Raw genomic sequence first — 16,912 nt, forward strand, 5'->3', positions numbered from 1 at the left:
AATTTGTTCCTAATTTTTTATTATATTCTATTGTAGCTATTGTAAATGGGATTGTTCTCTTGTTTTCTTTTTATGATAAATCATTGTTAGTGTATAAAAATGCAATTGATTATTTCATGTTGATTTTGTACCCTGCAACATTTCAAAATTTGTTGAATAGTTCTAACATTTTTTTTTTTTTTGGTGAAGCATTTTGAGTTTTCATTAGAAAACAATATTTTGGGTATATCATTAGAAAACAGTGACAATTTTTGCTTATTTGCATGCTTTTCATTTATTTCTCTTGCCTAATTGCCCTGGCAAAGACTTCCAATGGTATGTTGAATAGAAATGGCAAGAGTGGGCATACTTGTCTTTTTCCAGATCTTGGAGGAAAGGCTTTCAATTTTTCACAATTGAGTATTGTGTTAGCTGTGGTCTTCTCATATATAGCCTTTATTGTTTTGAGGTACACAATGACACCTAACTTGTTGAGTTTTTTTAAATCATAAAATGATGTTAAATTTTGTCAAATGTACATCTAATGGCATGATCACATAGTTTTTGGTCTTAGTTCTATTAATCTATCACTTTCATTTACTTTCATATGCTGAAACAGCCCTGCATCCCAATAACAAATCCCACTAGATTGTTGTATATGATCCTTGTAATGTGCTGTTGGATTTGGTTTCCTAGTACTTAGTTATGGATTTTTACATGTATGTTAATTAACAGCATGTAGTTTTTCATTCTTGTAATATTCTTTTTGGTCTCTGATATCAGGGTAATGTTCACCTTGAAAAATGTATTTGGAAGTATTCCCTCCTCTTCAATTTTTTGAAGAGTTTGAGAAGGATTGATGTCAGTTATTCTTTAAATGTTTGATAAAATTCAACAATAAAGCTATCAGGTCCTGGCTTACCTTGATGGGAGACATTATTACTGATTGAATCCCCTTAAAGATTATTGATTTGTTCAGATTTTCTATTTCTTCATGACTCAATCTTGGTAGGTTATATATGTCTAGAAATTTATCCATTTCTTCTAGGTTATCCAATTTGTTGGCATATAATATTTTATAGTAGTCTCTTATGGTCCTTTGTATTTCTGTGGTATCTGTTGTAATGTTTCCTCTTTCATTTTGATTTCATTAATTTGAGTCTTCTCTCTTTTTTTGTTAGTCTAGCTAATGAGTAGCTGATTGTTTATATATTTTAAAATAACCAACTTGGTTTTGTGGATCTTTTTTTTTTTTTTTTTTTTTTTTTGAGATGGAGTCTTACTCTTGTTGCCCAGGCTAAAGCGCAGTGGTATGATCTCAGCTCACTGCAACCTCTGCCTCCTGGGTCCAAGCGATTCTCCTGCCTCAGCCTCCTGAGTAGCTGGGATTACAGGTGTCTGCCACCACCCCCAGCTAATTTTTGTATTTTTAGTAGAGATGGGGTTTTACTATGTTGGCCAGGCTGGTCTCAAACTCCTGACCTCGTGGTCCACCCGCCTTGGCCTCCCAAAGTGCTGAGATTACAGGCGTGAGCCACCGTGCCTGGCCTGTTGATCTTTTATTTGTTTTTCTAGTATCTATTTCGTTTTATTTCTGCTATGATCTTTACTATTTCCTTCCTTCTCTTACATTTGGGCTTAATTTATTCTTCCTTTTCTGGTTCCTTTAGGAGTAATAATAAGTTGTTGATTTATTATTTTTCATTTATTTTAGCTTTCTTCATCATTAAAAAAATTGTTAATTTACATGTAATTATTATATATATTTATGGGGTACATAGTGATGTTTCATACATGTAATGTATAGTGATCCATTCAGGATAATTACTATATCATCTCAAACATTTATAACTTCTTTGTGTGGAGAACATTCAATATCCTCCTAGCTATTTGAAATTATATAATGTATTATTATTATTAACTGTAGTTACTCTAAAGTGGTATAGAACACTATAACTTATTTCTCTTATCTAGCTGTAATTTTATATCCTTTAACCAATCTCTCCCTATCTTTCCCTTCACCTACCCTTCTCAGCCTCTAGTATCCTCTGTTCTACATTTTACTTCTATGGGAGTAGTTTTTGTTTTAGCTTCCACATATGAATGAGAGCATGCAGTGTTTATCTTTCTTTTAAACTTATTTCACCTAACATTATGCTCTTCAATTCCATCCATGTTTCCATAAATGACAGGATTTCTTTCTTTTTTATGGCTGAATAGTATGCCATTGTTTAAATAAATACCATATTTTGTTTATCCTCTCATCTGTTGTTGTAACCCAGATTGAGTTCGTTTCTTGACTATTGTGAATAGTGCTGCAATAAACATGGGGGTGCAGGTTTCTCTTTGATATACTGATTTTCTTTCCTTTGGATATATGCCCAGTAATGGGATTGCTGAATTTTTTTTTTCTGTTGAGATGTTTACATTTCTTTTATATTCTGGATATTACTCTCCTGTCAGATGGATATTTTGTGAATATTTTATTCATTTTTCAGGTTATATTTTTACTCTGTTGATTGTTTCTCTTGCCATACAGAAATGTTTTGGTTTGATATAATCCTATTTACTTATTTTTTTGTTTTGTTGCCTGTTCTTTTGAGGTCTTAGTTATAGAACTTTTTTCCCAGACAAATGTACTAAAATAATTTCCCTATGTCTTCTTCTACTAGTTGTATCATTTTGGGTATATATTTCTTTAGGCCTTAGATCAATTTTTAGTTGATTTTTGTATAGGGTGAAAGGTGGGGTTAAGTTTCATTCTTCTGCATAGGGATATCCAGTTTTCACAGCACCCTTTATTGAAGAGACTTTTTACTTAATGAGTGTTCTTGGAAACTTTGCCAAAAATCAGTTGGCTCTAGATACATGGATTAATAACTGGGATCTCTATTCTCTTCCTATGTATCTGTTTTTATGCCTGGATCATGCTGTTTTGCTTACTATAGCTTTGTAGTATATTTTGAAGTCTGGTAGTGTGATGCTTTTAGGTTTGTTCTTTTTTGCTCAGGATTCCTTTGGCTATTTTTGATCTTTTGTGGTTCCACGAAAATTTTAAGATTTTTTTTTCTATTTCTGTGAACAATGCTATTGATATTTTGACAGGAATTGTATTAACTCTGTAGATTACTTTGGACAGTATGGTCATTTTTTAACAATATGACTTCTTCCAATTCATGACCATGAGTTGTTTTTCCATTTATTTGTATCTTCTTCGATTTCTTTTATCAGTGTTTCAAAATTTTCATTGTAGACATATTTCACATCTTCAGTTAAATTTATTCATAGGTGTTTTATTTTACTTTTTGCTGGTATTGTAAACGGGATTGTCTACTTAATTTCTTTTTCAGCCAGTTTGGTATGCATATATAGAAAATCTACTCCTTGTTTTTCATGTTGATTATGTATCCTGCAACTATTCTGAATTCTTTTATCAGTTCTAAGAGGTTGTTCTTAGAGTCTGTAGGTTTTTCTATATATGAAAACAATCAGGGGCAATTTATGTTTATCTTGAAGGGCCTGCTAATGATGACCCCAGGTGGGCAGAGCTTGTTGTTTCTATGAATATTGTTTCTATAACTATTCGTTAGAGTTCCTGCTTTCAATTCTTTTAGGTGTATGCCCAGATGTCCCAGCATACATGTATAGCTTTGCAAGTGGGCTATGAAGTTGGCTGGTATCTCTGATTGGTCACTGAAGTTGGCAGGAAAACAGAGGTACCACCAAGATCTATGCACTGGCACCTGTGACCCCTGCCTCTTTTCTTTGTTTCTACTTAATTTGAAATGATTTAGCCTTTATGCTCGAACAATAGTTTGCATAAAAATATTTTTAGTCATTCTTCCTTTTCTTGGGTATTTTATAGTCATTATTTCACTGTTTTTTAACTTCTAAATTTGCTTCCTGTTGTAGAGAAGTATGAGACCATCCTACTTTAATTCAACTTGTCACAGGTTAAATCTATAACAGTCTGTCACAGTTTGTGCTCTGATAAGTGTGTGTGTATATAAATGCTATTAGCATTACACATAGAGATACATATGTACATACACATACATATTTACCCCATTGTCAAAAAATTATACCTTTTATTTTGAAGACCAATATTTTAGTAGACTATATTTCACTCTCACTACACCAGTCTTTCACGTTATTTTAATCTACAGATGCATGAGTTTTTTCTGTATCATTAAATATAATTATTTTTCAGTCACTTTGTCACTAATATTGACTGTTAAATCAGATCTTCTTTGCTTGTCTCACATATCATAGTCTCATTATCATTCCAATGTTTTTTAACTCTGACCATTAACTTTTATTCTGCTTGCTTTTCTAAATTCTTTTTATTTTTATTACCATATTGTTAATAGTATCTATTGTATTTTACTTGAATTCGAATTTTACCTGATTTTCTTCGAGTTTTAAAAATTTGATCCATTTTTTATGAGCTTGCCATCTTAAATTGTTACTTCTATTATTTTAACATATATTTCCTGTCTTTTATATCTTTCATTTGTACTGTTGTTTTGTAAAGCTAATACACTGTTGTATTTAAACTTTTCTGCTAAAATATTTTGGTAAAAATTTTCAGTAAAAAATTACCTGCTTTGTGATCACACTTTTTAATTTCACATTGAGGTCTTCTTTCATCCACTTATATTTTCTATTTCTTGTCTTCTTTTTCTATTTTCCCATAGATCCTGTGCTGGTTATTTTTTGCTTATTCCCCGTATTTGTATGACACACATTTATTTTTTAACTAATTATTTGCAAGTTGTCACTGCACTTAGGAAAGGGACCAGTTTATGTTATGGGTTAGCAGGTATTTGCTATATGACACAGAGTTAGGTGTAAGCATTTGTTTTTATTCTCCTCTGTAAGTATAGCTCATCCTGATGCTCACAATGCAATATCTGCTCACTAAAATCATTTTCATATTTTCTGCCACCACTATTATACTCTTATGTATACCCATCAAAAATATATGCATATTTCTCTAAGATATACATAGATAAATATTCATGGCAACATTATTTGTAGTAATTTCCAAGTGGAAAAAATCCATGTGGTCATAAGCTGCAAATGGATAATTTATGATATAGTTAATAATGACACACTTGATAGCAATGAAAAAAATGAATTACAACTATATGCAACTGATCAATGATTTAACAAACATAAGTGTGAATAAAAGACGGCAGGCAAAAGATACATGCTAGATGTTTTATTTATATAAGGTTCAAAAACAGACAAAAGTAAACTATAATGTTAGAAGTTGTATTAGTCCATTTTCATGCTGCTTATAAAGACATACCCGAAACTGGAAAGAAAAACATGCTTAACTGGACTTCCAGTTTCACATGGCTGGGGAGGCCTCAGAATCATGGTGGGAAGCAAAAGGCACTTCTTACATGGCAGCAGCAAGAGAAAATGAGGAAGAAGAAAAAGCAGAAACCCCTGATAAACCCATCAGATCTCGTGAGACTTATTCACTATCCCGAGAATAGCATGGGAAAGACCAGCCTCCATGATTCCATTACTCCCCCTGGGTCCCTCCCACAACATGTGGGAATTCTGGAAGATACAATTCCAGTAGAGATTTGGGTGGGGACATAGCCAGACCATATCATTCCATCCCATCCCCTCCAAATCTCATGTTCTCATATTCCAAAACCAATCATGCCTTCACAACAGTACCCAAAGTCTTAACTCATTTCAGCATTAACCCAAAAGTCCACAGTCCAAAGTCTCATCTGAGACAAACAAGTCCCTTCCACCTATGAGCCTGTAAAATCAAAAGCAAGTTAATTGCTTCCTAGATACAATGGGGGTACAGGTATTGAGTAAATACAGCCATTCCAAGTGGGAGAAATTGGCCAAAACAAAGCGGCTACAGGCCCCATGCAAGTCCGAAATCCAGAGGGGCAGTCCAATTTTAAAGCTTCAAAGTGATCTCACATCCCGGTCATGCTGATGCAAGAGGTGAGTTCCCATGGTCTTGGACAGCTCCGCCCCTGTGGCTTTTCAGGGTTTAGCCCCCTTCCTGGCTGCTTTCCCAGGCTGGGATTGTCTTCTGCTTTTCCAGGCACACAGTGCAAGCTGTAGGTGAGTCTACCATTCTGTGGTTTGGAGGACTGTGTCCCTCTTCTCACAGCTCCACTAGGCAGGGCTCCAGTAGGGACTCTGTGTGGGGGCTCCGACCCCACATTTCCCTTCTGTACTGCCCTAGCAGAGGTTCTCCATGAGGGCCCCACCCCTGCCTGGGTGGGCACCCAGGTGTTTCCATACATCTTCTGAAATCTAGGCAGAGCATCCCAAACCTCAATTCTTGACTTCTGTGCACCCGCAGGGTCAACACCACATGGAAGTTGCCAAGGTTTGGGGCTTTCACCCTCTGAAGCTATAGCCCAAGCTGTAGGTTGTCCCCTTTCAGCCATGGCCAGAGTGGCTGGGACACAGGGCACCAAGTCCCTAAGCTGCACATAGCACGGGGACCCTAGGCCTGGCCCACAAAACCACTTTTTCCGCCTGGGCTTCAGGACCTGTGATGGGAGGGGCTGCTGTGATGTTCTCTGACATGGCCTGGAGACATTTTCCCAATGCTCTTGGGGATTAACATTAGGCTCCTTGCTACTTATGCAAATTTCTGCAGCCGGCTTGAATTTCTCCCCAGAAAATGGGTTTTTCTCTTCTATCACATAGTCAGGCTGCAAATTTTCCAAATACGCTCTGCTTCCCTTATAAAACTGAATTCCTTTAACAGAACCCAAGTCACCTCTTGAATACTTTGTTGCTTAGAAATGTCTTCTGCCAGATACCCTAAATCATCTTTCTCAAGTTCAAAGTTCCACAAATCTCTAGGGCAAGGGCAAAAAGCTGCCAATCTCTTTGCTAAAACGTAACAAGAGTCACCTTTACTCCAGTTCCCAACAAGTTCCTCATCTCCATCTGAGACAACCTCAGCCTGGACCTTATTGTCCATATTGCTATCAGGATTTTGGGCAAAGCAATTTAACAAGCCTCTAGGGAGTTCCAGACTTTCCCAAATTGTCCTGTCTTCTTCTGAGTCCTCCAAACTGTTCCAATCTCTGCCTGTTACCCAGTTCCAAAGTCATTTCCACATTTTCAAGTATCTTTTCACCAATGCCCACTCTACTGGTACAAATTTGCTGTATTAGTCCATTTTCATGCTGCGGATAAAGACATACCTGAAACTGGGAAGAAAAAGAGGTTTAATTGGACTTACAGTTCCACATGGCTGGGGAGGCCTCAGAATCATGGCAGAAAGTGAAAGGCACTTCTTACATGGTGGTGGCAGGATAAAATGAGGAAGAAGCAAAATTGGGAACCCCTGATAAACCCATCAGATCTCATGAGACTTATTAACTATCATGAGAATAGCACAGGAAAGGCCAACCAACATGATTCAATTACCTCCCCCTGGGTCCCTCCCATGACACATGGGGATTCTAGGAGATACAATTCAAGTTGAGACTTGGGTGGGGCCACAGCCAAAATGTATTAGAAGTCAAAGCAGTAGTTACCATTGGTAAAGAGGTGATTACCTTTTGGGAAGGAGGAGGTAGGAAAGAAGGTCTAGTTACTCTCAGAAACTTGTGGGGTTTTTGAGGACATTGGTAATATTTCTCTCTCTCTTTTTTTAATTAAAAAGTAAACTTTAATGTCAAAAATGCAAACTTGGGGAAGACAGAAAAGATCACACACAAGGCTGTCACTTCACACTTGGAAGGTTGCACAGTGGCCAGGCAGTGGCCCTCCTCACTTCCCAGACAGTGGTTATAGAGGTTGTCACTCTAATAATTCATTTATCCATAATTTGTGTCTTATGTAATTTTGTGTATGTGTTATAGATTCAATTATTTAAAAAATATTTAAAAATGAATTGGTGGACTACTGTAATAAAATAGCAAACTACAAATACATTATAAAAGTATCTTTTTTCCCAACAGTTCATAATATAAACAAGAACAGCAATAACAAAATTACTGAGAAATGAGTTTAATTTTTAAAAAGCAGCCAAATATTATAAAACTGAAAAAAAAAACCAGTCAAGGTCAAAAACAGACAATTCTGGAGCCACACAGAGGAACGAAGCTGCTAACCCTGACTCTTTTCTGTCCTCTCCTGCTACTCTATTTCAGAAACTTCACCTGTGTACCAACAAAATTTAGAGAATACTCCCTAAATTCTTCAGGGCTGAAATGAATAAACTGAGTGAGTATTCTAATTTATCTTTTCTCGCTGAGGAGTAATGGATTATAGCAAACAATCAAAAACAAAACAAGAAAACAAAAGAAAAAACAATCAAGTTTGAGTGCCTACTATGTACCAGACATAATTCCAAGTACTTTAAATAAAGTATCTCATTTATTCCTTATAATAAATTTATTATGTTAGTATCATTATTATTCCCTTTTTGCAGTTGAGAAAGCTGAGGCTAAGAGAGTTTGAGTAAATTATCAAAAGCCATACAGCTAGTAAATGGCAAAAGTTTAATTTGAACTCAGCCAATTTGATACAGGTTGAGTACCCTTTACCCAAAATGCTTGGGGCTATAAGTGTTTTGGATTTGAGATATTTTCATGTTCTAGAATATTTTCATATACATAATGAAATATCTTGGGGATGGAGCCAAGTCTAAATGTGAAATTCATTTATGTTTCATATACCTTATACACATGCCAGAAAGTAATTTTATAGAACGTTTTAAATAATTTTGTGGATGAAACAAAATTTCACCTGTGTTTTTGCTGTGGCCTGTCCTGTGAGGTCAGGTTTAGAATTTTTCACTTGTGATGTCTGTCATGTTGGTGCTCAAAAAGTTTCAGATTTGAAGCATTTCAGATTTCAGATTTTTAGTTTAAGAAATCTCAACCTGTACTAGAGCCCAGTTTGTAATCAGAACATTCTGTATTGAAGTGACCAACAGCACTGACCACTGGATAGAAGTAAATGTTCTAGAGCTATATATGTGTCACTTAGCAATGAGGACACATTCTGAGAAGTGTGTCATTAGGTAATTTCATCATTGTGCTAACATCATAGAGTGTACTTACACAAACCTAGAGGGGATAGGCTATTAAACACCTAGGCTATATGGTGTAGCCTATTGCTCCTGAGCTACAAACCTGTATAGCATGTTACTGTACCTAATATTGTAGATAATTATAACACAAAGGTAAGCATTTGTATATATGAACATAGAAAATGTACAGTAAAAATACAGTATTGTAATCTTGTGGTACCACTATCATATATATGCACCATTGTTGACCAAAGTGCATGCATTATGCCATGCTATATGTGGTGAATGGAATTTTCCTATTAGAAGTAAATACACTTCTAGATACAAGTGGTATCAGGAACAAGGCATTAAACAGAACCTCAGAAGTGAGAAACATGCCAGGACCTGTTAACAGTTCCTGCAAAACTTCTGAGTTCTTCCCTTTTCGATGTCCCCAAGCTATGACATAAATGAACAGAACATGAAAATCTGAGCCCTTAAGTTTTAGTTTATTAGAGAAAGCAAACTATTTTCAGATAGAGGGAAATAAAGAAGTCATCCACTATATTAGAAAAATAGAAGATCAGGACAGAAAGATTCAACAGGAAATAAATAGCAAAGTGGCTATATAAACATACCACTGTTTGCACATTGCATGCAAACAGCAATTAAAAACCTCAGTCCATAGCCGTGTTGGGTCCATCTACTTCAACCCATAATTCTTTTGACCCATAACTCCCCTATAGGTATACACCCAATATAAATGAGTGTTTATATCCACCAAGAAACAGATATGGGAATGTGTATAACAGCTTATTGTTTATGCACATTTAAGTACCTATTTCATATTTCAGTAAGTTTCAGTAAGTTTTCAATAAAAACAGAATGCTTTTAACATTTGTGCTTTAAACAAAACACTAAATAATACAAATACATTTTATTATAATTAAATACATTTATTATAATTAAATTATAAATATAATTTATTTATAATTAAGTTATCATTTAAATTATAATTAAATAATAGCAAATAAATGAATAAAACTATGTATAATGTAAGGAAACTTGGAAAAATATAACTATAGTAAAAGCTTCACTATGTATGCCTCAGAATTGAACTGATATAAGAAATATCATCTTTTACAAGAAAGAAATATATAATATGGCTTCTAGAAATTTCTTCATATTTATTTCAGATGTCTCCTATTTCCATAAAGTAAAACTAAATTTAATTCTTTTTCATTAAAAAACACACATGATGTTCCATTTTTAAAAAGCAATTTTACTTATGCATTTATTCATCCTCCATTCATATTTCTATATATATATCAGATAGTTATTTCTAGATAAATTTTTTCAACTTGCTTTCAGTATTTTTTTGCTTAAATTTCTTTAAATTTGCAAATGCTGTTTATATGAAGTAAAGTAATTTTTACTTAAAAAATCTTTAAAAACATCTAAACTTGAATTATTTGGTAACTTAAGTGAGCTACATTGATGAAGAAGTTATTTTAGATCATGAATTCAGAATTAACTTTAAGAGCTTATTTTTCTGGTGTCAGGTATTTGAAACACAGCTTTAGGAATCAATGTTTTATCATTACAACTATTTTGTTTGGAGTGTTTCTAAGTTATCTTTTCCACTGCCTTCTTAAATAATATATGAATCACAATTTAAGAATTGATTGATTGATTGATTACTCAGTCTTTATTGCAAACTTTAATAATTAGACAAAGCCATATTTTCTTCAAGGATTATTGACATGTTTGTGCTCACACTAAATGGCTCCTTTTCTGTTTTATAAAACAACTTTGTGTGTTTTTAAAATCTTCTCCTTTGCTGAGACAGCTATTATTTCTTGCTTTTGACAGTGTGCAAAATTTCAGCAGCCCTCCTTTTTTTAAAAATTAAATAATTAAATTTTTATTCTCATATTAATATGTTGTGAAGTTTGAAATTGTATATCTTAGATAATTCATTAAACTTGAGCTCTGTATATACATAGATGAGAATTCAGCAAAAAAGAAAATATTTCTTTTGAGAAATTAACATAGATGTTATGATATCCATGCAATGTGGTGTTTCTATTTTTCTCACAGAAAATAAATAATAATAAGGAATATGGGTCCCAAAATAAAATTATCTCCTTTTAGTTAAAATGTTCAACATGCCATTTAACTAAAAATGTGTTTATAAAAAATCCTATATGAAAATTTGTACACTTTGTTGGTATACTTGATAATGGTATGTTCAGCTATGTTAGTTTACTTGATTATGGACTTTGTTTCTTAATAAACTCTATGATATGTGAGTAAACAGTGCCTGTCATATAGTAGGTACTGAGTCAATAATAGTTTAAAGATGACACAAAATTATGACTTATAAAATGTACTGCTTTGCCATTTTATTCCAAATTCTATCTTCGTATAGACACAGTTTAAAGCACTGTAGTTAAAAACACACTTCTAAAGTGAAATCAATTATTGTCAATAACTTTATCCACTGCTCAATTTAAATTCCACTTTTTGATATGTCTTTGAATTTAAAAACTTCTTACATTTGTTTTGTAAACATATACTCTGATTATTCATATTGGGGTTTGTTATACTGACTAGATTCCTAAGTCATTTTTTCTTTCCTTGTTTAATAAAATATTCAAGAATTCTTATCGTAATAATCAATTCATAGTTAAATTAGATAGTGTTTCTAACTGCATAATTTTGTGACTTCAAATATTTGGAACTTCACCATACTGGTATTTTCAGACTAAACCTGAAAGAAAGTTCCAGAAAACAGTTCAGCTCTTGGAGATATTCTAAGAGATAATGATTTTTACCCCCATCAACTTTGATGATGTCAATATAGCGAGGTCATAAAATTAACAACTGTGAGATAATAATTTTGCTGGTGAATATCAACAATTGGAAAAAAACAGTAAAAAAATGGGTGGATCAATGAACAAGTTAAAAATTGTTTATCATAAAATGAAAAAAATATTAGAGTTGAAATTTACCATGAAAATCTGTGGTCTAATCCCTAGCTTCGATTCACATAGCAATATAATTTATAATCTCCCCAGGGATATGGAAAGCATTATCACTCAATACAGCTGATTCAGTTTTTATACAGCTAAACTTGATCTTAATTCTGTATACTGAGTCAAATTCTATTTCATGGCGATGGTCTATCATTTTATCATATTTAAGTCCCCTTGGGACAGACATAAATGATTTAATTGCTCTTCAATTGTCTCTTAAATATTTAAAGACTGCTTTTGTGTGACATCTGAGTCTCCTCCAGGTTAAACAGCAATAATTGCTCCACCTTTTCCTCAGAGAAAACTTTTTTTTTACTTTTTTCTTTTTTTCCTCCAATTGTGTTCTAGTTATCTATGTCTCTATTAGAAATGAAGAGAACAACTAAAAACAACAATAATATTGCTAATGGGTATGACCAGAGTAAAACCTAGCAATATAGATCACACATATTCTAAGATTATATTAGACATTTTTTAAAAACAAACACTAGATTTTCCATCATTTGGGGCTTTTGTGTGGTGAGTCTTTGTGTCTTTTTCACTTGAAGTGACCCTGACATGTATTTCTCATTAAGTGTAGCTTTTATTTTGTTTTTCTTGTTTTTAGTCTAGCTATAACACAATATCACTTTAATTTCACACAGATTAGGCTCAGTTTTTTCAACTGTCTGACCTATGTCTGAACTAACTAATTAGTTTAACAAAACTGTCCTTAATTCTTACAACAAGTTGGATGCATGTGATTCAATGTATTAATTCTCTTCCCACATTTAGGTAATGTCCACCTGTAAGTGTTATGCATGCTCTGTGTCTCTTCAGGTTATTGATAAAAATATTGAAGAGAACAGGGGCCAGGACAAAAGAGAAAGCTTAGGAATCCCATGATACCTCCTTTCAGGACAAGATTAATCCATCATTCATAAGCTTTTTTAAAGAAAAACATTAAGTCCAATACAAATTGACCTATCTATATTATCGCTGAGTCCACATTCCCGTCTTATACCATATACTCTCAAGTGAAATACGTGGCAGAAATTCATTTATATGCTATCTCTATTCTTCCCCCTTATTTGCCATATTTAGCACCTCCCTTAAAAGAGAAAAGAGGCCAGGCGTGGTGGCTCACACCTGTAATCCCAGCACTTTGGGAGGCCAAGGTGGGTGGATCACAAGATCAGGAGATCGAGACCATCCTGGCTAACACGGTGAAACCCCATCTCTACTAAAAATACAAAAAAATTAGCCGGATGTGGTGGCGAGTGCCTGTAGTCCCAGCTACAGGCTGAGGGAGGAGGCTGAGGCAGGAGAATGGTGTGAACCTGGGAGGTGGAGTTTGCAGTGAGCCGAGATCACGCCACTGCACTCCAGCCTGGGTGACAGAGCAAGACTCCAGCTCAAAAAAAAAAAAAAAAAAAGATAAAAGAAGTTGCATTGATTTTGTAAAGTTTATTTATAAGGCTTTCAAGATATCATAACTTCTCTGTATTTTTGGACCTGTCTTTTTAACAATCAGTAAAATACTTTTTCCTGAAATTAAATTGAGTATGTCAACAGTTTCTGTTTTATTCTTTTTCTTGGAAAATCAGAAACATATTTGCCTATCTTGGTAATTTGTCCTATTGTTCTATATTAATCAGAGTTTATAAAAATTTATGTAAGTATGTTCAGCAACTACACCTACCAATTCTCTCAGTAATTTGAGATGTAGATCTTTGGGTCAAAAACTTTAGTTAATTTCATTAGGTGTTCTGACCATTTATTTTACTAACTGGGGTTTTCTTTTACTCCTGGAAATGTTTGTTCCACTTTCCAGTCTTAAAATTATCACCGACAAGAAGCACAAAAGGAAGTCTTTCATATTTTTTCCATCGTCTTTTGCCATCACATCATATTTCTAAACAAAGGGGCTACCTCTTTTTCATCAAGCATTTCTAATATAGCTTCATAACACTCTTCAATATACCCACACATTTAATTTCATTCTTGGAGCTAATATCTTAATATTATAAGTAAGAACTCTTTTTTCTCTTATAATTATTAAAGTATACAATTATTGAATATTTATATTCAAATTACTATCTTCACAATAAGACTAAAACATAAATTATATATAATTACATATATACATTATTTATTCTAAAGTATTTTACAACTTATATGTTGGGAACAGGCCCCAAAATCTGGCCATCAACTGGTCCCAAAACTGGCCATAAACAAAATCTCTGCAGCACTGTGACACGCTCGTGATGGCCTTGACGCCCATGCTGGAAAGTTGTCGGTTTACCGAAAGAGGGCAAGGAACACCTGGCCGGCCCAGGGTGGAAAACCGCTTAAGGCATTCTTAAACCACAAAGAATAGCATGAGCTCTGTGTGCCTTAAGGACATGTTCATGCTGCAGATAACTAGCCAGAGCCCATCCCTTTATTTTGGCCCATCCCTTTATTTCCTGTAAGGAATACTTTTAGTAAATCTTATGACTGGCTTGCTGTCAATAAATATGTGGGTAAATCTCTGTTCAAGGCTCTCAGTTCTGAAGGCTGTGAGACCCCTGATTTCCCATTCCACACTCTGTATTTCTGTGTGTGTGTCTTTAATTCCTCTAGCACTGCTGGGTTAGTGTCTCCACAACCGAGCTGGTCTCGGCAAGTGGTGCCCAAATGTGGAGTCTCCAACCCAGGTCAAAGGGTCACTGGAGCGACAGTTGGAGAATGTGGAACTAAGCTGGAGGACACCTGAGTACTCATAAGCAATCCCTGTGGTGAGTAAGAAGGGGAGCTTGGAAGCATCAGGGTAAAAATGGGATAAGTGTGGGCTCTGGTTTGTTCCACCTTGGAACCTTTTCACACTAATAATAAAAGGAAGGAAAGTATAACAAAATAACAGAAGAGATGACAGAGCAGGTTTGTTTGCCAGCTAAAGCTAAAGCAGCAAAGGAGGAAGAGGTTCATCCCTACCCTTCTGCATCCCCTCCTTATTTTGCAGAAAAAGAGTGGCCTGACCCTCCAGAGCTTTCTTTTCCAGAGGACACTGGGTGAAAAGTATTTGCCCCAGTGATTGTTTGAGCAGCAGCTCAAGTGACTGCTTTCAGTTCTATTTAGGCAGGAATCTAGCAAGCTAGATGTGAGGGTGATTTAGAGGCTTGGCAGTTCCCTGTTAGGATACATCCCCTAGATCAACAGGGAAATATTATAGCTGCATTTGAGCCTTTTCCTTTTAAATTTTGGGAAACACCATGAGGGGCCCGTCCTGGGCCCCATTCCAAACCAGGGCATTACTGGCTCAGGCCACTCCCTCACCTCTGTACAATGTCTGTCCCCTGCCACAGCCAGTAGTGCTGCAGTAGATTTATGCTGCACAAAAGCTGTGAGCCTTCTGCCTGGGGAACCCCCGCAAAAAGTTCCAACAGGGGTCTGTGGAACCTTGCCAGCGGGGACAATAGGATTTCTTCTAGGAAGGTCTAGTTTAAGTTTAAAGGGAGTACAAATACATACAGGAGTCATTGATTCAGATTACAATGGGGAAATTCAAATTGTTATATCTACTTCTGTTCCCTGGAAAGCAGAGCCAGGAGAGTATATAGCACAGCTCCTGATTGTGCCGTATGTGGAAATGGGGAAAAGTGAAATTAAACAAACAGGAGGATTTGGAAGCACAAAGCAGCTTATTGGGTGAATCAAATTACTGATAAATGTCCTACCTGTGAAATAACTATTCAGGGAAAGAAATTTAAAGGTTTGGTAGATACAGGAGTGGACATTTCAGTCATTTCTCTACAGCACTGGCAATCCATGTGGCCAATTCAACCTGCTCAATTTAACACAGTTGGAGTTGGTAAAGCCCCTGAAGTATATCAAAGTAGTTATATTTTGCATTGAAAAGGGCCTGATGGACAACCTGGGACTATTCAACCAATTATAACTTCTGTAACTATAAATTTATGGGGAAGAGATTTATTACGACAATGGGGAGAACAAGGGTCTAATTCCAGAACAATTATATAGCCCTCAAAGTCAACATATGATGCATGAAATGAGGTATGTCCCTGGTATGGGACTAGGAAAAAATTTGCAAGGTTTGAAGGAACCGTTTCAAGTGGGAAGACAAAGTTCCCGCCAAGGTTTAGGATATCATTTTTGATGGAGACCACTGGTAAGCCTCCAGAACCTATACTTTTAAAATAGTTAACAGATATTCCAATTTGGATAGAACAATGGCCACTGAGTAAAGAGAAACTGGAGGCTTCTCTTTTTTCTAATTGCTGAACAATTAGAAAAAATATATATATAGCTCCAACATTTTCCCCTTGAAATTCTCTGGTTTTCATAATTAAGAAAAAATCAGGTAAATGGAGAATGTTAACAGATCTTAAAGCCATTAAATCAGTTATACAACCTATGGGAGCATTACAGCCAGGATTGCCTTCTCCTGCTATGATTCCAAAAAATTGGCCTTTAATAGTCATAGATTTAAAAGACTGTTTCTTTACTATCCCCTTAGCTGAGCAAGACTGTGAACGGTTTGCCTTTACAATTCCTGCAGTAAACAATCTGCAGCTCTCCCTCTCCCTCTCCCTCTCCCTCTCCCTCTCTTCTTTTTTCGGTCTCCCTCTCCTTCTTTTGTCGGTCTCCCTCTGTTGCTGAAGCTGGACTGTACTGCCGGGATCTCGGCTCGCTGCAACCTCCCTGCCTCGGGCTCCTGTGACTCTCCTGCCTCGGCCTGCCGAGTGCCTGGGATTGCAGTCGCGCACCGCCATGCCTGAATGGTTTTTATATTTTTGGTGGAGACGGGGTTTCGCCGTGTTGACCGGGCTGGTCTCCAGCTCCTGGCCTCGAGTGATCTGCCTGCCTCGGCCTCCCGAGGTGCTGGGAT

General features: G+C 35.6%; 1 protein-coding gene across 4 annotated transcripts in view; it reads left to right on the forward strand.

Moving 5' to 3' along the window:
- CENPW (centromere protein W) overlaps positions 1-16,912 on the forward strand; it is a 203,256-nt gene that overhangs the window by 161,092 nt on the left and 25,252 nt on the right. Inside the window, exon 5 of one of the 4 annotated variants that reach the window (XR_008526420.2) lies at positions 8,142-8,357. The exons of 1 other annotated variant lie outside the window; for it this stretch is intronic. The gene's annotated coding sequence lies outside the window, so the exon portion shown is untranslated. Of the gene's footprint in view, positions 1-8,141; positions 8,358-16,912 lie in introns of those variants that run through there. 2 more of the 4 variants (XR_008526421.2, XR_008526422.2) reach the window with 2 other exon arrangements.

The sequence above is a fragment of the Pongo abelii genome, chromosome 5 (assembly GCF_028885655.2).
Source record: "Pongo abelii isolate AG06213 chromosome 5, NHGRI_mPonAbe1-v2.0_pri, whole genome shotgun sequence".
Classification (NCBI taxonomy): Eukaryota; Metazoa; Chordata; class Mammalia; order Primates; family Hominidae; genus Pongo; species Pongo abelii.